The following is a 14743-nucleotide window of genomic DNA, read 5'->3' on the forward strand; positions in this document are numbered from 1 at the left end:
TGTTTCGGTTTTATACAAATGAATGAACGTACCACGTCATGATAATAAGTGTGGGGCTTTTTAACTGTAAATCAATGTCAGAAATGCTTATCAGCCACTGTCCTAGATGCTGGCTCAGCTCTGTCAGCACTTTTTAAATTGAAGGATAGTTGATTGACAATGTCGTGTTACTCTCAGGGGTACATCAAAGTGATTATTATATACGCATAATTTTTCAGATTATTTTCCATTATAGATTATTATAAGATATTGAATATAATTCCCTATGCCATATGGTAGGTCCTTGTATTTATGTATTTTATAGATCGTAGTCTGTATCTGCTAATTTCAAAATCTTAATTTATTCCCTCTGCCCCCTTTCAACATTTTTAAAATTTCAGCTTTATTAAAGCATAAGTGAAATATAAAATTGTGAGATATTTAAAGCACACATCGTGGTAACTTGGCATAAATATACACTGTGAAAGGATTCCCCCTATCTAGCTAATTAACATATCCATTACCTCACAAATTTATCTTATTTTTTGTGAGGACATTCTCTTAAGAAATTTTTAATTTTATAATATAGTGTTATCATCATGTTTTATATTAGATCCTTACCTTTCAACATTTTGAGTGGTGTTCAATGAATGTTGGGTGAAATGATGGATGGACATTTGGGCAAGTGGGTGGATGGTTGAGTGAATGAATGGATTTATGAGTGGATCACTTTATGGGTATATGGATAGCTAGATGGATGCTTACTGCTCTTCTAAGATGATTTTTAAAAATTTATTCATTTTTCTATTTTTTACTACATTAGGTCTTCTTCACTGTGTGTGGGCTCTCTCTAGTTGTGGTAAGCAGGGGTTACTCTTCGCTGTGGTGCAAGGACTTCTCATTGTGGTGGCTTCTCCTGTTGCAGAGCTCAGGCTCCAGAGCATGGGCTCAGTAGTTGCAGCACACAAGCTTCGTTGCCCCGAGGCATGTGGAGTCTTTCCACACCAGGGATTGAACCCATGTCCCCTGCATTGGCAGCCAGATTCTTATCCACTGGATTAGCAGGGACGTCCTCTTCCAAGATGATTTATCAGGCCAAGCCAGCCCACAGTAAATTCTCACTGACCCAAATTCCAATATGATTTGCTTCGAGTTTATATAGCACGTATATTAACATTCAGAGATTTTTTTATTCTGATATTTAACTAATTCTTTTAAAAAATATTTTATTTAACATACACTTTGTCCCAGGTACCTCACTGGGTGTTATGGAAACAGTAATCAGCAAAAGAAATATGGTCCCTGCTTTCCTGGAGTGTTGGTATTAGAGACAGACATTAAAAGGACATTCAAATACATGCTGACCAGGGTAGTTTGTGAAAAGGGCTTTGAAGGAGTGTACAGGGGAAGAGAGCAACAGGGGGGCCTGCTTTAGACTGGGTGTTGTGGGGTGGGGTGGCTTTTTGCGGAAACCGCCTTTAGGCTGGGGCTTGAACAAACAGTATGGGTGAGGAGGGCCAGGCCAAGAAGCGGAGAAGAGTATCTGGGGCAGGTATTCTGAAGCTCAAGCCTCTGAAGCTACAAAGCACTGGTGTTTCCAGGAAACCAAGAGGTCTGTGAGGCTGGCCTGCAGTGGGAGACAGGGCAAAGGATGAGAGCGGTCCAGAGAGCAGACTGCGCAGACTGGGGGGGCTTGGTAGCCTTGTAGGGTCTAAATGCAATTGGAAGTCCAAAAGGGTTTTGAACAGGGGAGTGACAAGAGCTGATTTCTATTTTACTATTCCTATGGCTGCAATGTGGAGAAGGATTGGAGGGGGCCAAGAGTGGACATGGGAAGAATAATTAGGAGGTGCATTCAGTCTTCCAGCGGAGAGAGAATGGTGACAGGAGACAGAAGGATGTTAAGATAGTTAGAAGGCAGAACCATCAGGAAATGGAGGTGGATTGAACTGAGAGACTGAAAGAGAGGTGAGCCTTTCCTGGGTGCTACCATGACCCAGGCCTAGAAAGGAACAGATTGGGGGTGGGGGTGATTAAGAGTTCAACATGTCCAGTACTGTGTTTGAGATGAGGGAGACACAGCCACCAGGGCATCAATAAGAATGCCACCACTTATCTCTTGTTGAGTCACCTCATGCCAGACTGGCGTCCACACTTCACATGCATCTTCTTACTGGCTCCAGAAGATCACTGTGCTATAACTTCCAGTGTTATCTCCATTTTAGAGATGTGAAGATTGAGCAGAGAGATGAAATAACTTGCCCAGGGTCACATGGCTTGTACCTGGCAAATTCAGGGATTCAAACCCTGTCCATCTGACTCCTTCCACGAGGGTGTGGATTCCCTGAACAACCCCTAGGAGAGAAGGTAGAAGTTGGGGAGGGGCCTTTAAATCATCATATCCCGTCCTACAGTGCCATCAGAGAAGACCGCACCCCAACAGGCCTGTCCCAGCCTCTCTGTAGATTCAGACATGTGTATGCCTGTCTGAGAGGTTTGTGGGGTGAGACTCTGTGGGGCTGTTTGCATGAGGGATCAGAGAGCCTCATGGGAAAGTGCTGTCCAGAAGGAAAGAGGGCAGTAAGGTGCTTAGCCTAAGCAAAATGGGTCGTATTTAAATATAACATTATTTCTCCCTAGCCACAAAAACATACTTGTCAAGTGCAGAAAATGTATAAAACACACACACAAACCCACAAGCACAATGGAAAAAATAATCTATAACCCTATCTCTCAGAGATAACCTCTGTTATCATTTGGGTGCATGTCCTTCCTGTCTTATATATATGATCATTTTGAACATATGGTTTAGAACCCTGTTTGTTTATTTCCAAAGGAAGAATTCCTAGCAATTAGGACAAAGAACAAGCATATATTTAAGTTTTTAAATGAAAATGCTATGACTTCTGGCAGGGCTGAGACTAGAGTGGTTTAGGAAAACTAAGGTTCCTAAGGAGACTTAGGAACACAATGATGCAAAATTTAAGGAGAGTCATGTGCTCACAGCCACAGAGAGCCAAACCCTGACGGCAGGTATCTGCAGCAAAGTTAGGGTTTATTTGCAGGATGCGCAGCTAAGAAGTGGGAGACAATTCTCATATACATTTCAACTTGGTCTTTGAGCGAGGAATGTTTTAAGGGGGAAGAACAAAGAGGTTGGGATTAATCATCGTCTTGTGACATTTCTTAATCACGGTTTCAAGAGTCAGGATGTCTCTAGTTTACAGTTCTCAGCCAATTGGCCCATGGCTAAGAGGTCTGTGAGCTCATCTTGCCCTGGAAAAACAGCCTGAATTTGTATGCTAATGATTTCTACAACAGCAATTTTAGTACATTAACGATATTATCAACAACAGCAGTCTTAGTCATCTGACTCTGGTTAATGGGTGTTCAGTTACCACAGGATGGAGGTCAAAGGGGACAGGAAAGGGATTGAGTTCAGAGGAGGCAAGCAAGAGTGTAAAGTTTTGGATAGAGATATTAATCATAAAACTCAGGAAGGGGACTCAGTTTTAGGGGGACTTGGTTTCACACTCACTCGCCGCTGCCAATCCTACACAGGTCTGAAAGTGCCTCTTTAGGTCTTGCCCCACCCAAACCCTGCCCATAGCTTCTGGGTCTCAGTGAGAAACTGAAAACTAGAGACAGGACTGGTTTGCAATCAAATCAAATCACAGAGTGGAGAGTATCCCATCTAACTGTGCGGAAGGACAAGTATACCTGAAAATACACGTGGGTCACCCCTACTTCATTCTCATGGAATATATCACTAAGGGTTCATCTAGGTGGCTGTAAAAAAATACCTCCAAATACTTCAGCTTAAATAAGATAGTTTCTCTCCTATGAAAAAGGTGGTCTAGGCAAGCTCTGCTCCAGAAGATCATCTAAAAATCAAGACGGCCAGTTACTCTGTCACTTTCAATGCGTTGCTTCTTTCTCTGGGTCTAAGGCTACTATTGCAGTTATACTAGTTCTAAGCTGTCAGGAAGAGGAAAAGAAAGTGTCTGGAGCAAGCCACTTTGCCTTTAAGGAGCTGACCCACATGAGCACTCTCTTTTACATCCTGTGGCTGGGTCTTAGTCATGTGACCACCCCTAACTACAAGGGAGGCTGGGAAATGCAGTCCATGCCTGAGTGTTCTTGTGCCCAGCTAAAACTTGTGAATTTTATAAAGAAGGGGAAAATGGATACTGGGGAGCAATTAGTGATCTCTGCCCAAAGGAGGGATTTAGGGGAGGAGTGCCTACATTTTATAAACCATATTTTCCTGGGCACCAGCAGTTTGAGCAAGAAAAACAAGATGTATTTATTTAGCTTAGTCTCCACCTATTACAATGTAGGTGTACATGTGTGCTAAGTCGCTTTCATGCTCAAACTGCTGGGGTCCAGGAAAATATGGTTTATAAATGAAGATTTTATGTTCACAGTCTAGTTATGAGCTGACTGAGGGAAGAGCCGAGACTGACTGTGCAAGTATCCTCTGCGTGGCATAGGACTGAGACCCCACAGGCTTAGTAACTGTCTATTGACCAACTGTCCATTTATCAGCAGGCCAGGTAATCAGTCATTCATCCATTCATTTCACACCTTCCTGTAGATTGGCTTTTCTTGTCTCTGACTCCCCAGGACTTTGGCTGATGCTATCGGTTGCTATTCCAACATCCACCTTCTTCTTTTTTCTCATCAGTAGAATTCACTTTTGTTTGGGGCAGCAGGGTAAAAAGTAAAAACATCACTTTGCTGACAAAGGTCTGTATAGTCAAAGCTATGGTTTTTCCAGTAGTCATGTACAGATGTGAGAACTGGACCATAAAGAAGGCTGAATGCCAAAGGGTTGATGCTTTCAAATTGTGGTGCTGGAGAAGACTCTTGAGAGTCCTTGGACAGCAAGAAGATACAACCAGTCAATTCCAAGGGAAATCAACTCTGAATACTCACTGGAAGGACTGGTGCTGAAGCTAAAGCTCCAATAGTTTAGTCACCTGATGCGAACAGCCAATTCGTTGGAAAAGACCCTGATGCTGGGAAAGATTGAAGGCAGGAGGAGAAGGGCATGGCAGAGTATGACATGGTTGGATGGCATCACTGATTCAATGGACAAGAACTTCAGCGAACTCTGGGAGATGGTGAGAGACGGAAGACTGATGTGCTATAGTCCTCGGGGTTGCAAATAGTCAGACATGACTTAACAACTGAACAACAACAGACCAACCACACATTCATTTTCCCTGCCCTCTCTTGAAACTAAGGAAAACCTAGTGTTGTGGTTTGGGCAATTGTAACAGTTTCCTAGAGCTGCCATAACAAGGTACCAAAGACTGTGTGGCTTAAACAATGGAAATGTATTGTCTCCCGGTTCTGGAAACTACAAGTCTGAAATCAAGGTGTCAGCAGGGCAATTTCTTTCGGAGAGTAATTTTAGTACACTGGGAGTGAAGGATCTATTCCAGTGTCTCTCGTTGGCCTGCAGATGACCGTCTTCTCCCAATGTCTCTCTCTCTTTCTGTCTTTTAAAAAAATATTTATCTGTTTGGCTGCACCAGGTCTTAGTTGTGGCATGAGGAATCTAGTTTCCTGACCAGGGATCGAACCTGGGCCCCCTCCATTGGGAGGGCAGAGTCTTAGCCACTGGACCACCAGGGAAGTCTCTCCCAATGTCTCTTTACATTGTCTTCCCTTTGTGTCCAAGTTTCTCCTTTTTACACAGACACCCTATTGGATTAGAACCCACTCTAATGACCTCATTTTAACTTGCTTAACTCTTTAAAGATACAGTCTTCAGGGAATTCCCTGGCAGCCTTGACTCCAAGCTTTCATTGCCGAAGGCTTGGTTTTGATCCCTGGTCAGGTGTGGCAAAATATATATATGTATGTATGTATATACAATCCAAATAAGGTCATTCTGGGGGTACTGGGAGTTTGGACTCCAACATACCTTTTTGGGGAAGGCCATAATTGAACCCCTAACACTAATGAAATAAAAACAGAAGTCAGCTGGGGGTATTTTGCAAATGTTCACTTTCCTGATACAATAAGACAAACTTTCTTCCTGCCTTAAATGTAAATATAGGAGCTGCAGCCTTGAGTACCATGTTCTGACCATGACAGAGAGGCCCTGAATCAACTCCAACAACCTCACAGCTCTGGACTTCTTTTTCTAAAAAAATACTTATTTAACTGTGTCGGGTCTTCGTTGTGGTACACGGGCTTTCCCCATCATATGTCGGATTTTAGTTCCCCAACCTGGGATTGAACTCATGTCCCCTGTATTGGGAGGTGAATTCTTAACCACTGGACCACTGGGGAACTCCCTGGACTTCTTATTACATGGCTTTTAAAAAGTTTTTATTATTATTATTATTATTATTTTTAAATGATTCCATAAGATGTTACAGAAAAAACCTGAATGAACTTTTTGGCCAGCCCAATATCTGCAGGTGTGAATGCAGGAATGAATTTCTAACTGGACTGCCATCTCCCTGGACTCTCTTTAGCTCATCTGTATTTGTTAGGGGACCTTCAGAATCTTATAGAAGAACATCCCACTCATCTGTCTTCTGGTGTTTTAAAGCTCATGTCACCTCCAGAGCAACAGCAAGGCACAGGCACACACAGTCTTTACGGAAATGCCTGAAAAGGCTGGGCTGTGAGGAGCCCCACTGTTGAAATGCCAAGGGCCTTATAGCTAAAGGCAGAACCAGAGGAATATTAGAAACATGATGATGATGGGGTGGACAGAGTAGATGAGACAGGGAAGTGAGAAAAGAGGCAAAAAGCAGATGGGTTTAGTAACGCTTCTTACTGAGGAGACGTGGGAAGGTGGATTTACTGGGATCAGTCAGAGAGGGAACCTAGAGGAAGCCCCAGGGGAATTTCCTCCACTGCTTACATGCAGTCATGTAAAAATCCTAGGCTGGATGAAAACTTGAGAATATCTAGTTTAAGTATAGCAAACTCAGATGCTTCTGGGGTCCAGGCAGCAGCATGAGTGAGTGAAGCAGGCAGGGGGAGACTGGATAATGGCCCACCACGTGGGGTAGCTGTAAATCAGCATCCAGTCTAGATGCTCTTGCTCTGGGTCAAGAATTATTAAATCTCATTTTTCAGGAAGAGCCAGAAATCAACTTTTTATGTTGAAATCTCCAGGTTCTTGTTTTTTTTCCTAGGCTAGTGTCTTGCATCACTTCTTTATTGATTCATGTACTGTTTTACCACAGTCTCTCTAGGGAAGAGGCATGCACGTTGGTGGAGGGGGTGGAGCACAGGCAGAGGGCACCCCCCCCACCCCCCAATTTGGCCTCAGAAGGCAGCCTCCTTGCTCCTTGAAGGTCCAGGCAACACAGCTGGCGAGTCCTGGTGATCCTGTCCCCCTCAAGGAGCCTGTCTGGCTGTTCTGCACAGGGACCTCCAGGTTTTTAATGTGGGAAACTCATTAGGTGATTTTGAATGATATGTGAGCCAAATAATAGTATCTGTGAACTAGATGTGATCAGCCAGAGTGCCACACCGTTTCCTCCTCCCCCTGCATTGTCCCTTCTCTGACCATGAAGGTGGAAACTCATAGGAAGGACACTGTCAAGAGAGTTGCCTGGTGATCAAAATACAAGATATTCTTCTGGAAGGAGAAGGGAGTCTGGAGCTTTGAAGAGAAACATCCTTATGTCAAGCCATGGGGTGGCTCATGTGACTATTGTATGGACACATATTATTCCCAACAGAGATGTCCCCCAAATGCATTTTTAGCTTCAGTTGTCTAGCTCCATCACAATAAAATCAAGATTAAAAAAAAAAAACACACATTTGTTTATTCACTTGACTGCACCGCGTCTTAGTTTTGGCGCACTGGATCTTCAATCTTTGTTGCAGCATGCCGGGTCTCTTTCCCTGAACCAGGATAGAACCCCGGCCCTCTGCATTGGGAGTTTGGAGTCTTAGCCACTAGATCACTAGGGAAATCCCCAAAGTGAGTTTTTAGTACTACAAAATCCATTTTCTACCCAAGTCATTTTAACCTCTAGCCACTGAACAATCCAGCCCCGTCTATATATACCCTAACCCTTTTTGACCCTGAATGTTCTACAAATCACTTATTTATTCAACAGATATCTACTGAGCACCTACCTGTGCTAGGCAGCGTGCTAGTCTCTTGGGAAATACAGAGACCATGACAGGCTGCTTTCCTGGCACTTACAATCTGGGGGAGGGGGGCAGCTATTCATTAAATAATCACACACTTATAACTATGTAAGTCATGCAGTGGCGAGGCACACAATGGCCTGAGAACCTCTAATAAGGAGACTGGCCTTAGCATCTTGGCTGATGAGAAATCTCAGTGGGGTGGGAATGGTGAGGGATGAGTAGGTGTAAACTAGGTGAATATTAGAGAATATATTGGTTTTCTGTGCTGCATATAGAAAATAGTAATGCATTTACCCAGCTTTTTCTTTTTAAACAACAAACATAACTTAAAAGAAGACCTTTGAGGGAGTTCCTCAAAGGTCCAGTGGTTAGGACTCAGTGCTCTCACTGCTGAGGGCCCAGGTTCAATCTCTGGTTGGGAAATTAAGATCCTGCAAGCTGTGCAGTATCCCTCCCCCCCAAAAAAGAATACTTTTTCTATCTCACAGTTTCTTTGGGGGTGAGGCAGGGCTGTGTTCTGACATGGAGACCTGACTAGAGAAGGGTCAGAGGCTCTAGCAAGATGGAATCTTACATAATATAATCACAAAAGTGACATTCTGTCACCTTTGCCATATTCTATTGGTTACAGGCAAGTCACAGGTCCCACCCACACTCAAAGGTGTGAACACCAGGAGTTAGGGATCATGGGGTGGGGTCGTGGGGGTCACCTTAAAGTCTGTTCATCACAGAGAATGACCCGGCATGGGGAATAGCATTTGCAAAGGCCCTGTGATGAGAGGAAATACAGTCCATTTGAGGAACAGGAGCACAGGAAGGGAGGAGAAAGACAGGAGATGATGCCAGACCATGGAGGGCCTTATTCAGGATCCTAAGAGGTATGGGAAGCCACAGGGTGGTGGTACAGATTGCTGTGAGAAATATCAATAAGCTCAGATATGCAGATGACACCACCCTCATGGCAGAAAGGGAAGAGGAGCTAAAGAGCCTCTTGAAGAAAGTGAAATAGGAGAGTGAAAAAGTTGGCTTAAAACTCAACATTCAAAAAACAAAGATCATGGCATCCGGCCCTTCGGTTCATGGCATATAGATGGGGAAACAATAGAAAGAGTGACAGACTATTTTCTTGGGCTCCAAAATCACTGAAGATGGTGACTGCAGCCATGAAATTAAAAGACACCTGCTCCTTAGAAGAAAAACTATGACCAAACTAGACAGTATACTAAAAAGCAGAGACATTACTTTGCCAACAAAGGTCTGTCCACTCAAAGCTATGATTTTTCCAATAGTCATGTATGGATGTGAGAGTTGGACCATAGAGAAAGCTGAGTGCTGAAGAATTGATGCTTTTGAACTGTGGTGTTGGAGAAGACTCTTGAGAGTCCCTTGGACTGCAAGGAGATCAAACCAGTCAATCCCAAAGGAAATCAGTCTTGAATATTCATTGGAAGGACTGATGCTGAAGCTAAAGCTGCAATACTTTGGCCACCTGATGTGAAGAACTGACTCATTTGAAAAGACCTTGATGCTGGGAAAGATTGAAGGCAGGAGGAGAAAGGGAACAACAGAGGATGAGACGGTTGGATGGCATCACTGACTTGATGCACATAAGTTTGAGCAAGCTTCAGAAGTTGGTGATGGAGAGGGAAGCCTGGCATGCTGCAGTCCATGCGGTCACAAAGTCGGACATGACTGAGCAACTGCACTGAACTGAACTGACAATAAAATACACATGCCAATCATTGCTACTTAGGGTTTCTGACCTAACTCAGTGTGGAAAGACGAGTGGCCCCATTTAAATCCAGCCAGAAGACCTGGATACAAGGACTTGAATGACTCCCATGGAAGCTGCATGAGGTCTGCCCTGTTCATCCCAAACCCAGAGTTGATGGAAACATGGAAGCCAGGCAACTTGTCCAGAGCCCATAGGGAGAATCAGATCACCTAACTGAGTTAAGTCATCCACTCTGAATCCGAGAGCACCACCCAATGATTGCTAAATGATTCCCATTGGAAACCCTAGCCTCCACCCAAGAGAGGGCAGAAGTGCCTCTTGACTCAACTTAGTGAGCACCCACTCTTAGCTCCCAGGCTCCGAACACTGTGTGCCTTGCCTTTGGGCTGTGGCTGGCACAGGGCGTGGCACACCATTCATTCTGGATGACAGTGCATTTCCATTTTACAAGTGCTCTCTCTGGTTGGAGTTCAAGTCATCCAATCCAGAACACACCACTGGATGTGATGTGGCTCTAAGTGAACTGTCCGCTTTCACCCTGCAGGCCAGAGCTGATAGAGGAAGGATTGTATTCATTGGAGAATCTTCTACCAAACTTTGAGATGGAGAGAAAATGATGAATACAGGTGCTGAATTGTAGTAAACAGGCAGATAATAAACCAGCTTCAACAGAGAACTTTATGATACCTAATAACTTTGAACAAACCCTACCTCATGACATCTACAACTGCAGACTTTTGTTGGCATCACCTGACAAAGCCTGTGAAGGAGGCAATACCCAGACTGAAACATGGACCCTGACAGTCAGACACTCTGCCTTCTAGCCTCCAGGCCCCCATCATCTTCTTGGACCGGGATTGTGCCTAATCATCATTCCCATCTGCCAAACTGGGCTGGGTTTTTGGGCCTGATATTTAATCCTCAGAAGAACACTCTGTAAATGAGGGACCCCTCCTATTTTTCAGATGAGGGAACACGTTGAGACTCATGGTCACATGGCAAGCAGGTGGGAGACCCAGCACTTGAACCAATGTACATGCGAGGTCACAGTGGAGGGTTCCAAACCACAATGAGCTGCTGCTGCTGCTAAATCGCTTCAGTCTTGTCCGATTCTGTGTGACCCCATAGATGGCAGCCCACCAGGCTCCGCTGTCTCTGGGATTTTCCAGGCAAGAACACTGGAGTGGGTTGCCATTTCCTTCTCCAATGCATGAAAGTGAAAAGTGAAAGTGAAGTTGCTCACTTGTGTCCGACTCTTAGCGACCCCATGGACTGCAGCCTACCAGGCTTCTTCATCCATGGGATTTTCCAGGCAAGAGTACTGGAGTGGGTTGCCATTGCCTTCTCCGAACCACAGTGAGAGGCTAGAGAATTTTCAGAGACACAGGTGACGTCAGGCAAGTTAGCCTTTCTGAATGTGCCTGTGTGGGTTCAGTCCCTAAGTCGTGTCTGACTCTTTGTGACCCCATGGACTATAGCCCACCGGGCTCATCTGTCCATTGGACTTCCCAGGCAAGAATACTGGAGTGGGTTGCCATGTCCTCCTCTGGGGGTTCTTCCCAACCCTGGGATCCAACCTGCAACTTTTGTCTCCTACATTGGCAGGTGGATTCTGAGGCTGCTTCCTTACCTGTAAAACAGGCATAATAATATCCACCTTGTACGGAAGTTTGCAGTATTAGAGATAAGATCTCTAGAAGGCCTAAAACAGCATGTGACTCAGCCTCACTGTCTATAAAAGTTATCTATGATTATTATCACCATCTGAACACATTCAGTATTTTATGTGTCAGGAGCTCAAGAATGGCTACTGCTTATTCCTCCATGAGTTCAGCAAATATGACAATAAAGAACGGGTTCCCAGGGGGCATCTTACCCTCTTTATGATGCAGGAGGCCTGTGGGCACAATAAGAAGCACATAGAATGGCCAACCAGAAGCTCAGGAAGTCATAACCTCTTTGAGTCACAGTTTCTTTATCTGTGAAATATAAGAATAATATCAATAATAATAATGAAAAGAATAATAAGTGCTCGCTTCGGCAGCACATATACTAAAATTGGAACGATACAGAGAAGATTAGCATGGCCCCTGCGCAAGGATGACACGCAGATTCGTGAAGCGTTCCATATTTTTAAGTTTGACTTCACTGTGAAAAAAAAAAAAAAAGAATAATAAGGAGGCTGCCTCCATCACAGGGCTGTGGCTCAGCTTAAGTGAGATAATGGTCTTAAAGTGCTTGTTAAAGTGGAGAAGTGTTATCTAAAGATAAGGGGCTATTATCCGTATGATGATACAGATCGAGTGTGGGTGGCCTCAATACAGAGGGCGGGGGAAAGAGCCTCTCTCTGCCCCGGAGAAAGATGAAACCAGAGAGAAAGGTGATAGCAGGTAGGTACAGGGGAGTTAAAAGGAATGAATTTGGGGAAGGCCTGCTAGCTAAACACTGGAATAATAGGCTACAGAAGGAGAACCCCTAATCTGGGGACACCCAGGTCACTTCTGTTATTTGAAACCCAAGTTATATTAGTTAACATTAAAATTTCCAAGAAAGGGCTCTCCAGATGTGGTATATATTGGACATTCTATCCTGGCAGTACATCAGGTATGGATCCATAGGTCACAATTGCATCAGCAGCTTTCAAATCACCACCTATCTAGATAACCTCATTCAGAGGTAAGATTCTGCCCCCAATTCCGAAATGTTTTTTTTCCCCTCACCACCAGACAATTCTCCAAGACCAACTGGGTGCCCTATACCCTTGGTTTTGTTTCGTTTGTTTAGCTGCACCCCGCAGCAGGTGGGATCTTAGTTCCCACAGTGATCATACCCATGCCCCTAGCATTGGGAGCATGGAGTCTTAACCACTAGACCACCAAGCAAGTCCCTATTTTTTTACACTTGTTTTTTTGTTTTGGTAGGCACCCTATAATTCAACTTAATTCTAACACTACCTGGAGATAGCATCAGATGCCACAGATTAAGGGTTCAGTCCTATAAGACTGTTCCCCGCCCCCCAGCTTGAGATGCCAATCTAAAGTCCAGGTTATCACCTGTGTTTCTGACCAACCGACTATAGATCAGCAGTTCCAGTTACCCACTCCTTGGGTTTGATTAATTTGCTAGAGTGGCTCACAGAACTCAGAAACTTGCTATTTACTAGGCCACTGGTTTATTATAAAAGGATGTAACTCAGAACAGCCAGGTGCATAACTAGTGATAAGCTGCGGTAAAACACAGGGAACCCAGCCTGGCCATCTTGGTGACCTAGCGGAGTGGACTGAGGTGGGAGGGAGGCTGAACGGGGAGGGGGTGTATATAATCAGGACTGATTTGCATTGATGTACAGCAGAGACCACCACAACATTGTAAAGCAAGTATCCTCCAATAAAGAAAAAAAAAACACTACTGAAAAGAGAATAGCCAGATGGAAGAGATGTATAGGGCAAAGTACGAGGAAAGTGGGGCTTCTATGTTCTTTCTGGGCACACCAGAACTCCCCCGTACCTACACACATCCACATGTTCATCAACCTGGAAGCTCTTTGAGCCTCTCTTTGTCCATCATTTTTAGGTCCTTATGGAAGCTTCATCACACAGGCATAATTGATTAGCTCACTGGCCATTGGTGATTGAACTCACTCTCCAGCCCCTTTTCCCTCCCCAGAGGTCAGAGGGGTGACAATGAAAGTTCTAGCTCTCCAAATCACCTGGCTGGTTTCACTGGTGACCAGATCTCCTTCTTGGGTGACCTAAGGGTGTTTCAAAACTCACCTTGACATCACAAAAGACACCTAGATCACTCTTATCCCTCAGGAAATTTTAATGGTCTTAGGAGCTCTGTGCTAGGAACAGGGACTGAGGACAAATACATATTTCCTAATATAAACCAAAATATTCTTAATATAAGAGATAATACACAGCCTGCACATTTGAGGCCGCCACCCAAGACCCTCTTGATTCCCCATGGTAGGTTCTGGGAAAGGGAACAACGGATATTTTTCCTTTAAATTCTCATCTGATAAACTGTGGTATATCCATAAATGGAATACTACTCAGCCATAAAGAGTAGATTACTGATATAGCAACACATTGTGCTATGTGAAGAAGCCAAGTGTAAAACAATATACACAGTGTGATTTCATTTCTATAAAGTTTTAGAACAGGCAAAGCTAACCTGCAATGATAGCAGATCAGTGATTATCTCAGGTTGAGGCTCGGGGTGTGAAGTGATGACTGCAAAGGGTGTGAGGAAATGCTGCAGATTTTCAGTGGGGTGGTGTTTACAAGGATGTAAAATAAACATTTGTCAAAATTCGTGGACACATAAAAGAGGTACACATAACCCAGCTGATAAACACAACTTCTCAGCTGAATAGGTCCCTCCACAGCCGAACTGCCCACAGCTATGTCTAATGTTTCCTTCTCAGTCTCCACAAAGACTTCCTAAGGTCAATTCAATACCGCAGACCACAGGCTGATTCTGAGCTAGGCCCCAAACTATGACGGGAGAACGGGCCCAGCCCGTGCTGTTGAAGTGTTCAGCCTTGAAGGGAGCCAGAGGCGTAAGCAGATAACACTCATGCACATGGTCGGTACAAGTGACGTCAGTGTGAACAGGGCACTGCGGGAGCTCCCAGGGGAAGAACCACCTCTGACAGCGCAAGGAAAGTCAAGGCAGGCCAACCCACACGCATGTGTGCTAAGCTGCTTCCGTCATGTGGGACTCTTTGCAACCCCATGGACTGTAGCCCGCCAGGCTCCCCTGTCCATGGGATTCTCCAGGCAAGAATACTGGAGCGGGTTGCCATGCCCTCCTCCGGGGGATCTTCCCGACTCCGGGATCAAACCCATGTGTCTTATGTCTCCTGCATTGGCAGGCAGGTTCTCT

General features: G+C 44.5%; 1 non-coding gene across 1 annotated transcript; it reads left to right on the forward strand.

The window, feature by feature from the left end:
* The first annotated feature begins 11881 nt into the window (after positions 1–11881).
* LOC122709676 lies at positions 11882–11988 on the forward strand. Its single transcript, XR_006345651.1, has one exon. It is a non-coding gene; the product is annotated as a U6 spliceosomal RNA (small nuclear RNA).
* The last annotated feature ends 2755 nt before the right edge of the window (positions 11989–14743 follow it).

Source organism: Cervus elaphus, chromosome 15, assembly GCF_910594005.1.
Source record: "Cervus elaphus chromosome 15, mCerEla1.1, whole genome shotgun sequence".
Lineage (NCBI taxonomy): Eukaryota > Metazoa > Chordata > Mammalia > Artiodactyla > Cervidae > Cervus > Cervus elaphus.